Source organism: Chiloscyllium plagiosum, unplaced genomic scaffold (assembly GCF_037043375.1).
Source record: "Chiloscyllium plagiosum isolate Xiang-an unplaced genomic scaffold, Cpla_swu_hap1 HiC_scaffold_42, whole genome shotgun sequence".
In the NCBI taxonomy this organism is placed as follows: Eukaryota; Metazoa; Chordata; class Chondrichthyes; order Orectolobiformes; family Hemiscylliidae; genus Chiloscyllium; species Chiloscyllium plagiosum.
In genome coordinates, this window is record NW_028270180.1 from 2456584 (window position 1) to 2475009 (window position 18426).

At 46.0% G+C, this 18426-nt stretch overlaps 1 protein-coding gene across 13 annotated transcripts in view; it reads right to left on the minus strand.

Annotated features, from left to right (window-relative positions):
- The window catches only part of LOC122542659 (leucine-rich repeat and immunoglobulin-like domain-containing nogo receptor-interacting protein 1), a 645371-nt gene that overhangs the window by 115062 nt on the left and 511883 nt on the right, over nucleotides 1-18426 (minus strand). For 3 of the 13 annotated variants that reach the window (XM_043680650.2, XM_087981935.1, XM_087981936.1), the window contains exon 1: nucleotides 1035-1363. The exons of 7 other annotated variants lie outside the window; for them this stretch is intronic. The gene's annotated coding sequence lies outside the window, so the exon portion shown is untranslated. Of the gene's footprint in view, nucleotides 1-1034; nucleotides 1364-11589; nucleotides 11734-18426 lie in introns of those variants that run through there. 3 more of the 13 variants (XM_087981939.1, XM_087981937.1, XM_087981940.1) reach the window with 2 other exon arrangements.

Below are 18426 nucleotides of genomic sequence, written 5' to 3' on the forward strand. Positions count from 1 at the left end.
ATGCCAGGCCATGAGGGTACAGATTGTGCTGGAGTACAATTTTGCTGCTATGGATGTCCCACAGAGCCTCATGGATGCCCAGTCTTGGAGCTGCTCGATCTGATCAAAGTCTGCCCCATTTAGCACGGTGATAGTGTCACACAACATAAATGTAAGTTTGTATCAATGGAAGGTACACATATCCTCATTGAACCAAATACTACCGCACAGAACACACACACACACACACCTACACAGATAACCACAGTCATCAATACAATCAGAGCCATACACAGTGGTATAATACAAACCATCCCTCAGGCACACACGCACACGCATATACATACAATAAGACACACACACTCAGATACACAGCCAGACACACACACACATATATCTACACAGATACACATGCATGGAAATACAGTTAGACACACAGATAGACAGACACACACAGATACACAGCCAGACACACATAAACAGTTCCACACAGGCACAGATATTTACACACATGTACATAGACACACAGATACACACACAGAGCCACAGACAGACACAGCCACACACCCACACACAGAGATCCCCACGCAGCTCCGAGTGAAATGTGTACTCCACCAGCCAGCTCTCTCTCTCTCTCACACACACACACACACAGCCTGTCCGACATTTACAAATCCTGCGTTTTTCTCCTGCAGCTGCACACCACAATAGCCCAGCAGCATAAAGACACCAATTCAAGGTACCGATATGTGACAAGAATATTAAAGCGTTTAATTTCAGCCGGGTCTGCCAGCCCCAGGATTTTCCAACGATTTCCGAATGAGCAGCTTGTGAAACAGGAGGCACGGAGCCCGCATTCACACAAAGATTCAGCCCCAATCCTCCCCACCCCACCCCACCCCACCAGCACCAGCAGCAGCCCCAAGCCAAGACAGAGCTGCCCAGCTCTGGAGCTGGTCCTGTTCCCATTGGATACGGGTTCTGGGGGAGACGGGGGGGGTACAGCCGGGGGGGGGGGGGGGTGCAGTCCTGTGCCCTGCTGCATTGGCACTTACCAGGGGGATGGAGAGGCTGCTAGTCCATCCTGCTCGCTGCTCCCAATGGAAGGCTGCCTCAGCCTCACAACCACACACACTGCACCCGCTCAAGCTGCTGCTGTCTCCTCCACGTTACCTCCTGGTTGCTGGGCATCACAGAGCAGCTCCTGATCAATCCTGGAATGGGGAGAACATTGCAAGGTGCAGGGAAGCTCCGGCCTGATTGAGGAGGGGTTTAGGGGGAGAGTCTGCACCGACACTGCTCAGATCCCACATTTCACCGGGGCGGGATCAGGGAGGGCTGATGCAGATAGCACCGATCCCAAACCAAATTAAATCCACGCACGGGAAGTGAACACAGAGTTAACTCCGTCATGGCCAGGCATCTCTGAGAAACCGACCCGCCCCTCAAAGCTTCACCTCTACCCTACAAAAGCACTGACAGACACCAGTCAGTGTACAGATACCTCCCTGAGAGAGAGAGGGGACTGAGAGACACCAGTCAGTGTACAGATATCTCCCTGAGAGAGAGAGGGGACTGAGAGACACCAGTCAGTGTACAGATATCTCCCTGAGAGAGAGAGAGAGAGAGAGGGGGGGACTGAGAGACACAAGTCAGTGTACAGATACCTCCCTGAGAGAGAAAGGGGGACTGAGAGACACCAGTCAGTGTACAGATACCTCCCTGAGAGAGAGAGGGGGGGGGGGGGGACTGAGAGACACAAGTCAGTGTACAGATATCTCCCTGAGAGAGAGAGAGAGGGGGGGACTGAGAGACACCAGTCAGTGTACAGATACCTCCCTGAGAGAGAGAAGGGGACGGAGAGACACAAGTCAGTGTACAGATATCTCCCTGAGAGAGAGAGAGAGAGGGGGACTGAGAGACACAAGTCAGTGTACAGATATCTCCCTGATAGAGAGAGAGGGGGACTGAGAGACACAAGTCAGTGTACAGATAACTCCCTGAGAGAGAGAGAGAGAGGGGGACTGAGAGACACCTATCAGTGTACAGATACCTCCCTGAGAGAGAGAGGGGGACTGAGAGACACCAGTCAGAGTACAGATATCTCCCTGAGAGGGGGACTGAGAGACACAAGTCAGTGTACAGATATAACCCTGAGAGAGAGAGAGGGGGGGGGGGGGACTGAGAGACACCTGTCAGTGTACAGATACCTCCCTGAGAGAGAGGGGGGGGGGACTGAGAGACACCAGTCAGTGTACAGATATCACCCTGAGAGAGAGAGAGGGGGACTGAGAGACACCTGTCAGTGTACAGATATCTCCCTGAGAGAGAGAGAGGGGGACTGAAACACAAGTCAGTGTACAGATATAACCCTGAGAGAGAGGGGGACTGAGAGACACAAGTCAGTGTACAGATATCTCCCTGAGAGAGAGAGGGGGACTGAGAGACACAAGTCAGTGTACAGATATCACCCTGAGAGAGAGAGTGGACTGAGAGACACAAGTCAGTGTACAGATATCACCCTGAGAGAGAGAGGACACTGAGAGACACCTGTCAGTGTACAGATATCACCCTGAGAGATAGAGAGAGGGCACTGAGAGACACCAGTCAGTGTACAGATATCTCCCTGAGAGAGAGAGAGAGAGGGGGACTGAGAGACACCTGTCAGTGTACAGATATCACCCTGAGAGAGAGAGGGGATTGAGAGACACAAGTCAGTGTACAGATATCTCCCTGAGAGAGAGAGATGGGGACTGAGAGACACGTGTCAGTGTACAGATATCTCCCTGAGAGAGAGAGAGAGAGAGGACACTGAGAGACACCAGTCAGTGTACAGATATCTTCCAGAGAGAGGGAGAGGGGACTGAGAGACACAAGTCAGTGTACAGATATCTCCCTGAGAGAGAGAGATGGGGACTGAGAGACATCTGTCAGTGTACAGATATAACCCTGAGAGAGAGAGAGGGCACTGAGAGAGCGAGGGCACTGAGAGACACCAGTCAGTGTACAGATATCTCCCTGAGAGAGAGAGAGGGGGACTGAGAGACACCTGTCAGTGTACAGATATCTCCCTGAGAGAGAGAGATAGAGAGAGGGCACTGAGAGACACCAGTCAGTGTACAGATATCTCCCTGAGAGAGAGAGAGAGAGATAGAGAGAGGGCACTGAGAGACACCAGTCAGTGTACAGATATCTCCCTGAGAGAGAGAGAGAGAGAGAGATAGAGAGAGGGCACTGAGAGACACAAGTCAGTGTACAGATATCTCCCTGAGAGAGAGAGATGGGGACTGAGAGACACCTGTCAGTGTACAGATATAACCCTGAGAGAGAGAGAGCGAGGGCACTGAGAGACACCAGTCAGTGTACAGATATCTCCCTGAGAGAGAGAGAGAGAGAGAGGGGGACTGAGAGACACAAGTCAGTGTACAGATACCTCCCTGAGAGAGAAAGGGGGACTGAGAGACACCAGTCAGTGTACAGATACCTCCCTGAGAGAGAGAGGGGGGGACTGAGAGACACAAGTCAGTGTACAGATATCTCCCTGAGAGAGAGAGAGAGGGGGGGACTGAGAGACACCAGTCAGTGTACAGATACCTCCCTGAGAGAGAGAAGGGGACTGAGAGACACAAGTCAGTGTACAGATATCTCCCTGAGAGAGAGAGGGGGGGACTGAGAGACACAAGTCAGTGTACAGATATAACCCTGAGAGAGAGAGAGAGAGGGCACTGATAGAGCGAGGGCACTGAGAGACACCAATCAGTGTACAGGTATCACCATGAGTGAGAGAGGGCACTGAGAGACACCAGTTAGTGTACAGATATCTCCCTGAGAGAGAGAGGGGGGGGACTGAGAGACACCTGTCAGTGTACAGATATCTCCCTGAGAGAGGGCACAGAGAGACACCAGTCAGTGTACAGATATCTCCCTGAGAGAGAGAGAGAGGGGGACTGAGAGACACCAATCAGTGTACAGATATCACCCTGACTGAGAGAGAGGGGGACTGAGAGACACCAGTCAGTGTACAGATATCTCCCTGAGAGAGAGAGGGGGCACTGAGAGACACCAATCAGTGTACAGGTATCACCCTGAGAGAGAGAGAGAGAGAGAGAGAGAGGGCACTGAGAGACACCAGTCAGTGTACAGATATCACCCTGAGAGAGAGAGAGGGGACTGAGAGACACCAGTCAGTGTACAGATATCACCCTGAGAAAGAGAGAGGGCACTGAGAGACACCAGTCAGTGTACAGATATCACCCTGAGAGAGAGAGAGGACACTGAGAGACACCAGTCAGTGTACAGATATCTCCCTGAGAGAGAGGGCACAGAGACACCAGTCAGTGTCCAGATATCTCCCTGAGAGAGAGGGCACAGAGACACCAGTCAGTGTACAGATATCTCCCTGAGAGAGAGGACACTGAGAGACACCAGTCAGTGTACAGATATCACCTTGAGAGAGAGAGAGAGGGGGGGACTGAGAGACACCAGTCAGTGTACAGATATCACCCTGAGAGAGAGAGAGAGAGAGGGCACTGAGAGACACCAGTCAGTGTACAGATATATCCCTGAGAGAGAGGGCACAGAGACACCAGTCAGTGTCCAGATATCTCCCTGAGAGAGAGGGCACAGAGACACCAGTCAGTGTACAGATATCTCCCTGAGAGAGAGGACACTGAGAGACACCAGTCAGTGTACAGATATCACTCTGAGAGAGAGAGAGGGCACAGAGACACCAGTCAGTGTACAGATATCACCCTGAGAGAGAGAGAGAAGGGGGACTGAGAGACACCAGTCAGTGTACAGATATCACCCTGAGAGAGAGAGAGAGAAGGGGGACTGAGTGACACCAGTCAGTGTACAGATATCACCCTGAGAGAGAGAGAGGGCACAGAGACACCAGTCAGTGTACAGATATCTCCCTGAGAGAGAGGGCACAGAGACACCAGTCAGTGTACAGATATCTCCCTGAGAGAGAGAGAGGACACTGAGAGACACCAGTCAGTGTACAGATATCACCCTGAGAGAGAGAGAGGACACTGAGAGACACCAGTCAGTGTACAGATATCACCCTGAGAGAGAGAGAGAGGACACTGAGAGACACCAGTCAGTGTACAGATATCTCCCTGAGAGAGAGAGAGAGGACACTGAGAGACACCAGTCAGTGTACAGATATCTCCCTGAGAGAGAGAGAGGACACTGAGAGACACCAGTCAGTGTACAGATATCACCCTGAGAGAGAGAGAGGGGGACTGAGAGACACCAGTCAGTGTACAGATATCTCCCTGAGAGAGAGAGAGAGGGGACTGAGAGACACCAGTCAGTGTACAAATATCACCCTGAGAGAGAGAGAGAGGGGACTGAGAGACACCAGTCACTGTACAAATATCACCCTGAGAGAGAGAGAGAAGGGGGACTGAGAGACACCAGTCAGTGTACAGATATCACCCTGAGAGAGAGAGAGAAGGGGGACTGAGTGACACCAGTCAGTGTACAGATATCACCCTGAGAGAGAGAGAGGGCACAGAGACACCAGTCAGTGTACAGATATCTCCCTGAGAGAGAGGGCACAGAGACACCAGTCAGTGTACAGATATCTCCCTGAGAGAGAGAGAGGACACTGAGAGACACCAGTCAGTGTACAGATATCACCCTGAGAGAGAGAGAGGACACTGAGAGACACCAGTCAGTGTACAGATATCACCCTGAGAGAGAGAGAGAGGACACTGAGAGACACCAGTCAGTGTACAGATATCTCCCTGAGAGAGAGAGAGAGGACACTGAGAGACACCAGTCAGTGTACAGATATCTCCCTGAGAGAGAGAGAGGACACTGAGAGACACCAGTCAGTGTACAGATATCACCCTGAGAGAGAGAGAGGGGGACTGAGAGACACCAGTCAGTGTACAGATATCTCCCTGAGAGAGAGAGAGAGGACACTGAGAGACACCTGTCAGTGTACAGATATCACCCTGAGAGAGAGAGAGGACACTGAGAGACACCAGTCAGTGTACACTTATCACCCTGAGAGAGAGAGAGAGAGAGAGAGAGGGGGGACTGAGAGACACCAGTCAGTGTACAGGTATCACCCTGAGAGAGAGAGAGGGGGGACTGAGAGACACCAGTCACTGTACAAATATCTCCCTGGGAGAGAGAGAGAGGGGACTGAGAGACACCAGTCAGTGTACAAATATCACCCTGAGAGAGAGAGAGAGGGGACTGAGAGACACCAGTCACTGTACAAATATCACCCTGAGAGAGAGAGAGAGAGGACTGAGAGACACCAGTCAGTGTACAAATATCACCCTGAGAGAGAGAGAGGTGACTGAGAGACACCAGTCACTGTACAAATATCACCCTGAGAGAGAGAGAGAGGACACTGAGAGACACCAGTCACTGTACAAATATCACCCTGAGAGAGAGAGAGAGAGGGGACTGAGAGACACCAGTCACTGTACAAATATCACCCTGAGAGAGAGAGAGAGGGGACTGAGAGACACCAGTCAGTGTACAGATATCACACTGAGAGAGAGGGGGACTGAGAGACACCAGTTAGTGTACAGATATCTCCCTGAGCGAGAGGAGACTGAGAGGCACCAGTCAGTGTACAGATATCTCCCTGAGAGAGAGAGAGAGGGCACTGAGAGACACCAGTCACTGTACAAATATCACCCTGAGAGAGAGAGAGAGGACACTGAGAGACACCAGTCACTGTACAAATATCACCCTGAGAGAGAGAGAGAGAGGGGACTGAGAGACACCAGTCACTGTACAAATATCACCCTGAGAGAGAGAGAGAGGGGACTGAGAGACACCAGTCAGTGTACAGATATCACACTGAGAGAGAGGGGGACTGAGAGACACCAGTTAGTGTACAGATATCTCCCTGAGCGAGAGGAGACTGAGAGGCACCAGTCAGTGTACAGATATGTGCCTGACAGACATAGAATGAGATATTCCAATAAGCGTACAGATTTCACAGGTAGACATGGATTTAGTGCTGGGTATCGAGCCTGGCCAGGTGTTAGATGTGGAAGTAGGTGAGCATTTTGGAGACAGCGATCACAATTCTGTCAGGTTTACTTTAGTGATGGAAAGGGATAGGTGTACTCCACCGAGCAAGAGTTACAGCTGGGGGGGAGAGAAATTACGATGCAATTAGGAAAGATTTAGGAAGCGTAGAATGGGGAAGGAAACTGCAGGGGATGAGTACATTAAAAATGTGGAGCTTATTCAAGGAAAAGCTCCTGGGTGTCCTAGATAAGTATGTACCTGTTAGACAGGGTGGACGTTATAGAACGCGTGAGCCGTGGTTTACTAAGGAAGTGGAATCCCTGGTCAAGAGGAAGAAGAAGGCTTATGTTAGGACAAAATGTGAAAACTCAGTTAGGGTGCTTGAGGGTTACAAGGAAATCAGGAAAGACCTAAAAAGAGAGCTCAGAAGAGCCAGGAGGAGACATGAGAAGTTGTTAGCGGATAGGATCAGGGTTAACCCTAAGGCTTTCCATAGGTATGTCAGGAATAAAAGAATGACGAGAGTTAAATTAGGGCCAATCAAGGATAATAGTGGGGAGTTGTGTGTGGAGTCAGAGGTGATGGGGAAGCACTAAATAAATATTTTTCAACAATGTTCAACATAGAAAATGACAATGTTGGCGAGGAAGATACAGAGATACTTTCATCTAGGCGAGAAGAGATTGAGGTTCATAAGGAAGAGCTATTGGAATTATTACAGAATGTGAAGATAGACAAGTCCCCTGGGCCAGATAGGATCTATCCTAGGATCCTCTGGGAAGCAAGGGAGGAGATTGCCGAGCCTTTGGCATTGATCTTCAAATCATCATTGTCTGCAGGAATAGTGCCTGAGGACTGGAGGATAGCAAATATGGTTCCCCTGTTCAAAAAGGGTAGTAGAGACAACCCTGGTAATTACAGACCAGTGAGTCTCACTTCAGTTGTTGGTAAAGTGTTGGAAAAGATTATAAGAGAGAGGATTTATAATCATCTAGAAAAGAATAATCTGATCAGGGACAGTCAGCACGGTTTTGTGAAGGGTAGGTCGTGCCTAACGAATCTTATTGAGTTTTTTGACAAAATGACCAAACAGGCAGATGAGAGTAAACCGGTTGATGTGTATATGGATTTCAGCAAGGCGTTCGATAAGGTTCCCCACAGTAGGCTATTGTACAAAATGCAGAGGAATGGGATTGTGGGAGACACAGCAGTTTGGATCAGTAATTGGCTTACTGAAAGAAAACAGAGGGTTGTAGTTGATGGAACATGTTCATCTTGGTGTCCAGTTACTAGCAGCAGCACATTTGAGGACGATACTAGGGTTGGTGGAGTTGTGGATAGTGATGAAGGATGTAGTAGGTTGCAGAGAGACATAGATAGGATGCAGAGCTGGGCTGAGAGGTGACAAATGGAATTTAACGTGGACAAGTGTGAGGTGATACACTTTGGATGGAGTAATCGGAATGCAGAGTATTGGGCTAATGGTAGGATTCTAGGGAGTACAGATGAGCAGAGAGATCTCGGTGTCCAGGTACACAGATCCCTGAAAGTTGCCACCCAGATTGACAGGGGTGTTAAGAAGGCACACAGTGTTTTGGTCTTTATTAATAGAGGGATTGAGTTCTGGAACCAGGAGCTTATGCTGCAGCTGTACAAAACTCTGGTGTGGCCACACTTGGAGTATTGTGTACAGTTCTGGTCACAATAAGAAGGATGTGGAAGCTTTCGAAAGGGTGCAGAGGAGATTTACTAGGACGTTGCCTGGTATGAGGGAAGGTCTTACGAGGAAAGGCTGAGGGCCTTGAGGCTGTTTTCATTAGAGAGAAGAAGGTTGAGAGGTGACTTAATAGAGACATACAAGGTAATCAGAGGGTTAGATAGGGTGGACAGGGAGAGCCTTTTTCCAAGTATGGGGACGGCAAACACGAGGGGACACAGCTTTAAAGTGAGGGGAGATAGGTATAAGACAGATGTCAGAGGTAGTTTCTTTACTCAGAGAGTAGTAAGGATATGGAATGCATTGCCTGCAATGGTGGTAGATTCGCCAAGTTTAAGTTCATTTAAGTCTTCATTGGACAGGCATATGGATGTAAATGGAATAGTGTAGGTGGATGGGCTTCAGATTAGCAAGAAGGGCCTGTATTGCGCTGTAATGTTCTATGTTCTATGTTAAGAAGGCTTTTAGCACAGTTGCTTTCATTGCTCAGAACTTTCAGTACAGGAGTTGGGACGTCATGTTGAGATTGTACCGGACAATGCTGAGGCCTCTTCTGGAGAACTGTGTCCCATTCTGGTCTTCCTGAAGGAGATTATTAAGCTGGAGAGAGTTCAGAAAAGACTTATCAAGATGTGCTGGGAATACAGGGTTTTGGATGCAGAGTGTAGGAGATTGAGGGGTGACCTTATAGAAGTTTATAAAATCACGATGGGTACAGATAAAGTGAATGGCAGGTGTGTTTTCCCTCGGGTGAGTGATTTCAAGACTAGGGGGCATATTTTTATGGTGAGAGGAGAAAGATTTTAGAAAGACGTGATGGGGAACCTTTTCACACAGAGAGTGGTTCATGTGTGGAATGAGCTGCCAGAGGAAGTGTTAGAGGCGGGTATAATTGCAAAATTTAAAAGACATTTGTACAGGTACATGAATAGGAAAGGGTTAGATGGGCCAAACACTGGCAAGTGGGACTAGCTCAGTTTAGGAAACTTGGTCGGCATGGACTAGTTGGGCTGAAGGGCCTGTTTTTGTGCTGTAAGAATCTGTGACTCTCTGGGAGTCTATTCGATTTTGGAAGATGATCAGCAAAGTAAGAAATATTTCCAAGACCACTGCCTTGAAAGCACTGGGATGTAGATTATCGGGCTGTGGTGACTTGTCAGTCTTTAACCCCATTCATTTCCCCAGCACTAACACTGATTACCTTCAATTCCATCCCACCATTTGATCTTGGTTCCTCCATATTTCTGGTAGGTTATTTGTACAGATAGTTAGGAACGGGAAGAAAATGACCCATCTGATACCATTGGACCAGAAAAGGAGCAGAATTCAGACATTGTCATATCACTGACATACTAGGATGGTTTCGCAAGTTGAAAATCTACTAATACACATTTTCAGCTGCTCAAGACTATGTTGCCTTTGGAGCCATGAGATGATTACCTTTTTGAGATTGGGGACCGCGTGAGTCTTTGAGTTAAGGAAAACAGCCTGTTAGATCCTGGAGGGCTTGTACCGACAGATTTGCACATCCTCAGAGGGTCAACATTGAGAGAGCACCAGAAAGATGGGTGGAGGTATCATTGGTTGTTCTTTCAGTATTTAACAACGGTAATACAATGCTATCCCCAGAACCATGATTATTCTTCAATTTCAGAGCTCATTGGGTGGACCTAGGTCTTTTCTTACATCAGAGTTTTTTCTTTAGAATCTCTAAGTTTTTAGTCTTATCACTCTCGGAGAATATGTGGCCATATCTACACTGCCCTGCATAACTAGACCAATCCAAAGATTGTTATTAGGCAGCTTTTCCTTAACTCAAAGACTCCAAGTACTCTGTTTCTCTCAAATTATTGACTGCTCTGAAATTACTATTGTATTGTATAGCTAAAGTGTACACTACGCAATCCTACTTATCTTCAAGTTACAGAGAAACAAAAACCCTCCTGGTACTTTTCAGTGAGACAGCAGTGTCTAACATCTGCTTTCTAATTTATAGTCCAAACATTAAAACAATAGATGTTCCCTTACACATTTACACCCTTAAGGAAATGAAATGCTACTGTTGAAGTAGCCCGGTGGCTCAGTGGTTGGCACTGCTGCTTCCTAGTGCCAAGGACCCAGGCTCAATTCCTGCCTCAGGCAACTGTCTGTGTGGAGTTTGCACATTCTCCCCGTGTCTGTGTGGGTTTCCCCCTGAGCTCCAGTTTCCTCCCACAATTCCAAGCTGTGCAGGTCAGGTGAATTGGCCATGTTAAATTGCCCATACTGTTAGGTGCATTAGTCAGGGGTAGGGAATAGATCTGGGTAGGTTACTCTTTGGAGGGTCGGTGAGGACTTGTTGGGCCAGTTTCCACACTGTAGGGTACCTAAATCTAAATACACTTCAGGACTGGGTAAACATGATATATGTGCAAACAAAATGCAAGAAAACTACACTCATTCACTCTCACCCATTCTTCATGCAGGACATATATTTGTTATATTTCCTTCTAAACCCTTAAACTATCTCATCATAATCCCATTCTGGATTAATATTGTATTATCTGTTGTATTATCTTTTTCAACAATGTGAACAATTTTAATGTTAAATGGTTCAATCTGTTAGCTCCATTGAAACCATTTCAAATTTTAAATTGTTCAACAAAAGCAATGGGGTTATGATCAGTGTAACCAGGACTGACACCGAGTTCAAGATATTGCAGTTACTAGTAAGAATCCCAGTCTCCTTTTTCTGATATTGGTTTAGTTTCTGAGAGAAATCCCTCACTGGTTTCCCTATTCCTGATCCATTATCCTGTAACAAGATCACACTCACCTTCAGGTCACTGGTATCAACTGCCATTTTAAAAGGTTTGTAAAAATCGGGGACTTTTTGTAAGGATTACCTTCAGCTTTTGCTGACTAGACCACACAGTTGTGTACCACAAGTCTGTGCAGATTTCCTTGAATTTCAGAAGTAATTCCTGGATCTTCTCATTTTGCTTCCTCCGCGTACAAGATTACAACAATAAAAACTGAAAGAACAGCAGGCTCTGTAAATCAGAAACACAAACAGAAATTGCTGGAAAGGCTCAGCAAGTCTGGTAGCACCTGTGAAGCGAAATCAGAGTTAACGTTTCGGGTCCAGTGACCGTTCCTTAGTTCTGAACAGGCCCTTTGGCCCTCCAGGCCTGTGCTGATCATCATGCCCTAACTAATCTAAAAAACAAACATCCTGCTGTTACTTGGTCCGTATTCCTGTATTCCCTCCTTCTTTATATAACCATCCAGATGCTTTTTAAATGTGCCTGCTTCTACCCCTTCTTCTAGCAGTATGATCCAGGCTCCTGTCACTCTCTGCGTGAAAAACATCTCACACATCTCCCTTAAACTTGCCTCCTCTCTCATTTAATCTGTGCTCCCTTGTAATTGAAACTTCAATCCTGGGAAACTTCAACCCTCTGACTATCTACCCTATCTATGCCTCTCATAATTTTGTAGACTTCTATCAGGTCTCCTCTCAGCTGCCTTATTTCCAATGAAAACAATCCTACTCTTTTTATCCTTTTCTCATAGCCAGTGCCCTTGAGACCAGGCAACATCCTGGTGAATCTTCTCTGCACTCTCTACAAAGCTTCCACATCTTTCTGATAGTGAGACAACTGGAACTGCACACAGTACGCCAATTACAGCCTAACAAGGGTTTTATAAAGCTGCAACATGGTGTGCCAATCCTTGTACTCCATGCTCCAGACGATGAAGGCAGGTATGCCCCATGCCTTCTTAATCACCTGCGTCATCTGTGTTGCCACTTTTAGAGAACTGTGAACCTCCACACCCAGATCCGCCTGTATGTTAATGTTCCTCAAGGCTCTGCCATTTATAGTATAATTCACACCTCAGTGAGCCTCCAAAATGCATCAACTTGCATTTGTCTAGATTAAACTCCATCTGCCAATTCACCAATTTATCTATATCCTGTTGCATCGTTTCACAATTGTATACACTGTCAGTAACTCCACCAATGTTTGTATTATCTGCAAACCTAATAATCAGATCAGTCATATTTTCCTCCTGATCATTTAGATATACTAAGACTGATCCCTGTGGATCATCGCTAGTTGCCGGTCTCCATTCTGAAAAACGGAGGGAATCCTGAGGGACAGGATGTACATGTATTTGGAAAGGCAAGGACTGATTCGGGATAGTCAACATGGCTTTGTGCGTGGGAAATCATGTCTCACAAACTTGATTGAGTTTTTTGATGAAGTAACCAAGAGGATTGATGAGGGCAGAGCGGTAGAAGTGATCTATATGGACTTAAGTAAGGTGTTGGACAAGGTTCCCCATGGGAGACTGATTAGCAAGGTTAGATCTCATGGAATACAGGGAGAGCTAGCCATTTGGATACAGATCTGGCTCAAAGGTAGAAGACAGAGGGTGGTGGTGGAAGGTTGTTTTTCAGATTGGAGGCCTGTGACCAGTGGAGTGCCACAAGGATCAGTGATGGGCCCTCTACTTTTTGTCATTTACATAAATGATTTGGATGCGAGCATAAGAGGTACAGTTAGTAAGTTTGCAGATGACACCAAAATTGGAGGTGTAGTGGACAGCGAAGAGGGTTACCTCAGATTACAACAGGATCTGGACCAGATGGGCCAATGGGCTGAGAAGTGGCAGATGGAGTTCAATTCAGATAAATGTGAGGTGCTACATTTTGGGAAAGCAAATCTTAGCAGGACTTATACACTTAATGGTAAGGTCCTAGGGAGTGTTGCTGAACAAAGAGACCTTGGAGTACAGGTTCATAGCTCCTTGAAAGTGGAGTCGCAGGTAGATAGGATAATGAAGAAGGCGTTTGGTATGTTTTCCTTTATTGGTCAGAGTATTGAGTACAGGAGTTGGGAGGTCATGTTGCGGCTGTACAGGACATTGGTCAGGCCACTGTTGGAATATTGTGTGCAATTCTGGTCTCCTTCCTATCGGAAAGATGTTGTGAAACTTGAAAGGGTTCAGAAAAGATTTACAAGGATGTTGCCAGGGTTGGAGGATCTGAGCTACAGGGAGAGGCTGAACAGGCTGGGGGTGTTTTCCCTCGTGCGTCGGAGGCTGAGGGGTGACCTTATAGAGGTTTACAAAATTATGAGGGGCATGGATAGGATAAATAGGCAAAGTCTTTTCCCTGGGGTCGGGGAGTCCAGAACTAGAGGGCATAGGTTTAGGGTGAGAGGGGAAAGATATAAAAGGGACCTAAGGGACAACTTTTTCATGCAGAGGGTGGTACGTGTATGGAATGAGCTGCCAGAGGATGTGGTGGAGGCTGGTACAATTGCAACATTTAAGAGGCATTTGGATGGGTATATGAATAGGAAGGGTTTGGAGGGATATGGGCTGGGTGCTGGCAGGTGGGACTAGATTGGGTTGGGATATCTGGTTGGCATGGACGGGTTGGACCGAAGGGTCTGTATCCTTGCTGTACATCTCTATGACACCCTTCTACCGCTACCTTCTGTCGTCTATGACCAAGCCAGTTTTGTATCCATGTGATTTTAGTTTTTGTACCAATCTGCCATGTGGAACTTTATTAAATGCCTTACTGAAGTCCATATAAACTACATTTATAGCCCTTCCCTCAATTATCTTTGTCACCTCTTCAAAAGATTCAATCAGGTTGGTGAGACATGACATTCCGTGTATAAAACCAAGCTGCCCATCACTAACTGGTCCATTTTCTTCCAAATGTGCATATATCTTATCCCTCAGTATCTTCTCCAAGCCCTCCCCCACCACAGACGTCAGATTCACCGGCCTACAATCTCCTGGATTATCCTTACCTTGTTTCTTAAACAAGGGAACAGCATTGGCTAATCTCCATCGTCTGGAACCTCACCTGTGGTCAAAGAGGATGTGAAGACATCTGGTAATCCCCCAGGTATTTCTTCCCTTGCCTCTCACAGTAACCGGAGATAGATCCCATCTGGCCCTGGGGACTTGTCAAGCTTAATGCAATCTAGAATACCCAAACTTCCTCCTTCAATATATTGACATTCTCCAGAGTATTCACACACTCATCCCTGACCTCAATATCAGTCCTGCCTTTCTCCTTGGTGAATAACGATGCAAAATATCTGCTGAGCTATTCTAGAAATTTCTGTTTTTGTTCCAAGAATACAGTGTCTGACTATCCCAGTTTTTCACAATTGGTGAGTTCGATTGTTGAATTCTCTCTTTGAGAACTCTCCTGCTCTCCTTTCACTTTACTCTTCCTGTCTCTTTCACCCTCCACTATTCTTCACACATTTGCTCCTTCCTATCTTCCACTCTCTGATGATATCACTTTAATTTTTTTTTATATAACATAACCTATTCTTCTTTTTGCAATCGAGATTATCTACCAGATAGTTCCTATCTCTGTTCCAATAGGTTCTGGTTTTGTTCGGTTCACTAATCTTCCACACTATCTTGTGTGACCATTGAACTTCACTTGCAGAGTTTCACATTGCCAAGCTAATAACACAAAGATTTTGTCTCCTGTTTGCATTCTTCCCATTGCAGTATTGCTTGGCTGCTTATTCTTTCATCCTTGCCTGTGTCACATTGCATGATCCTGACAGTCCCTCTGGAAACATAGCCACATGAAAGAATATTGAGACATAGGGTGTAGGTTTGCTCGCTGAGCTGCAGGTTTGATATCCAGACGTTTCATTACCTGGCTAGGTAACATCATCAGTGGCGACCTCCAAGTGAAGCGAAGCTGTTGTCTCCTGTTTTTTATTTATATCTTTCTCCTGGATGGGGTTCCTGGGGTTTGTGGTGATGTCATTTCCTGTTCATTTTCTGAGGAGGGTTGATAGATGGTGTCTAGATCTATGTGTTTGTTTATGGCGTTGTGGTTGGGAACCCTAACCACCTTACCATACATCAAAGAAGTTTCAGAAATGACAGCCAGACTACTAAGACCCCTCGGAATCCTAGTAGCACACAAACCCACCAACACTCTCAAACAAAAACTAACAGACTTAAAAGAGCCAGTACAACCCATGGACAAAACCAACGTCATCTACACAATTCCATGCAAGGACTGTCACAAACACTATGTAGGACAAACAGGAAGAAAGTTAGCCACCAGGATACACGAACACCAGCTAGCCACAAAAAGACATGACCCTCTCTCCCTCGTAGCCCTACACACGGATAAAAAAAAAACACCATTTCGACTGGGACAACACATCTATCCTGGGACAGGCTAAGCAAAGACATGCCAGAGAATTCCTAGAGGCCTGGCACTCCAACCACAACGCCATAAACAAACACATAAATCTAGACACCATCTATCAACCCCTCAGAAAACGAACAGGAAATGACATCACCACAAACCCCAGGAACCCCATCCAGGAGAAAGATATAAATAGAAAGCAGAAGACAACAGCTTCGCTTCACTTGGAGGTCGCCACTGATGATGTTACCTAGCCAGGTAATGAAACGTCTGGATATCAAACCTACAGCTCAGCGAGCAAACCTACACCCTAAACCTCAACCTGAGCTACAAACCTTCACAAACCTTGCAATATTGAGACATCCTCTGTTTGCCTTAAAAACCTATCCTTCATGAGTTTTAATAAATTTCTTATCTCATGGCCATAGATTAATTTACATGGACCAGATCCCATAGATTCATTTAGAGAAATCTCTGGCAGAAAGTAGCAAAACGTCTAATCCTTGTCCCAGTCCTTCGGGTATTCATGACAGTCTGCCTTCACCATTTTTGAGTGATACACCTCCAAAGCTCCCTGGGTTTGTTGATGATTTGCAGTTGACTTTAGTTGTTTTTTTACTCAAACTGCTGCTGATGAGTCGAAAAATGTTAAGACACAAAGTTAGAACCTTGGTGTGAGAATGTTTCATTTGATAGTTCATAACAAATAAAAAACAGACTTAATTGTCCATCACTACCTTCACTATAATTGTCCTTAAAGGAATATTTCTGGAATATCCATAATATTGAGGATAAACTCATGTCTGCCTTTGTTTTTGGTAAGTCCAATGCAACGCTCTAACATTTGGTGATATGGTGGCTCAGTGGTACCTCAGAGCACCAGTGACCCGGGTTCAATTCCACCCAAAGGCAACAGACTGAGTGGAGTTTGCATGTTCTTCCAGTGTCTGCGTAGGTTTCCTCCGGGTGCTCTGGTTCCTTCGCACAGTCCAAAATGTACAGGTTAGATGTATTGGCAATGGGATATGGAGGGTCACAGGGATAGTAAGCTAGAGGGAGTGATCTGGGTGGGATGCTGTTTGGAGGGTAGATTCAACAGGTTGAATGGTCTGCTTCCACACTGTAGCGATTCTATGCATGTTTCTCCAAATGCTGGTCTGGGTATTAAAGATTAGTTACATGTTAAAGTTTTCCCACTACATGTTTTACAGATTGCACTACATCCTTTTGAAGTCTTGCCTCACTAAAACACCTGTTTGTTGATGCCTCCATTTTCCATACGTCCTTCTATGGGATTGTAATGTGCTGCTTGTAAATCTCTTTATAATATCGTGGCAGTCCCACTATCTGATTAATAACTGTCCATTCTTCCTTCAGAGTTTGTCAGAATTTCTGCACTTCCTGACTGGAACTCTGTTTCTAATGTAAAACACTCCAGAACTCCTTTACTCTCAGCTTCAGTGTGAGTTCATTCATTTAACTGTTTTCCTGGTCCCTGGGCCTCATGCAACAAACGCACACCAACCACCTGTGAATCATCCTTATTCTTAAAAACAACTTCAACCAACCTAACATCTGCTTGGCAAATTATGTGACCTTTGGACGGAATTTGTTAATTGATTACACACAACAGAAAACTACCTGGAACTTGTTCCTGTAAGCATTCCATTTCTTTAACCTCATTTGGACCTTCTGTGATTATAGGTGAATCTGTAATTTTCATTTTAAGCAAATCAGTACTGAGGTGTAAATCAGCTCGTCCACAGGTAATTTCTGAACAACTCGTATTGCACTGTCCCAGACAAAAAGACAATCCAACTACTTTATACAGAGAATACACTCTCCACTTGGCGCATTGATAATATCTTGGCTTTTGCTGCTGTCTTTGGAGGGAACACCATGTCTTTCACCAGCAAAAGAGTACCTCCTGTGTCCCTTCATACAGTTACAGGGTTAGCCATAACACTTGCGGTAAAGGAACTTACCTTTCCTTTTGACAAACTTCCTTTATAGCTCTTGTTAACCTTATTCACTGCTCCTACACTCACAGCAGTGTTTAATCTGCTATCCATTCTAAAAGATGAAAGATTTAACAATCCAGGTTGGTTCGATATATCATTTCAGTTTCATGACACTGTAATCTTCTGCTATAAATTCTTGTCTTACGATCTTATACTCCACAACCACCCAATGAAGGAGCAGCGTTCCAAAAGCTAGTGCTTCCAAATAAACCTGTTGGACTATAACCTGGTGTTGTGTGATTTTTAGCAGTGTTTAACTTTGGTCTCCTGGTTGTAGTTAAAACTACAGTTCGACCCATGGTATTATCCTCCTGAGTTCCAGCAATTTTCAATGGATTTTCTAACAAATATCTGACAATAAATAAATGTTATTGGATTCACTCTAGGCTTCTCTCACAGTTACAGTATTCTGAATGAAGGTGGCCCACGTTATTACAATGGAAACATGTGGATCCTCGATTTCACCTCCACCCTCCTTTCTGATCTTCAAGGGAGAGGATCTTTGG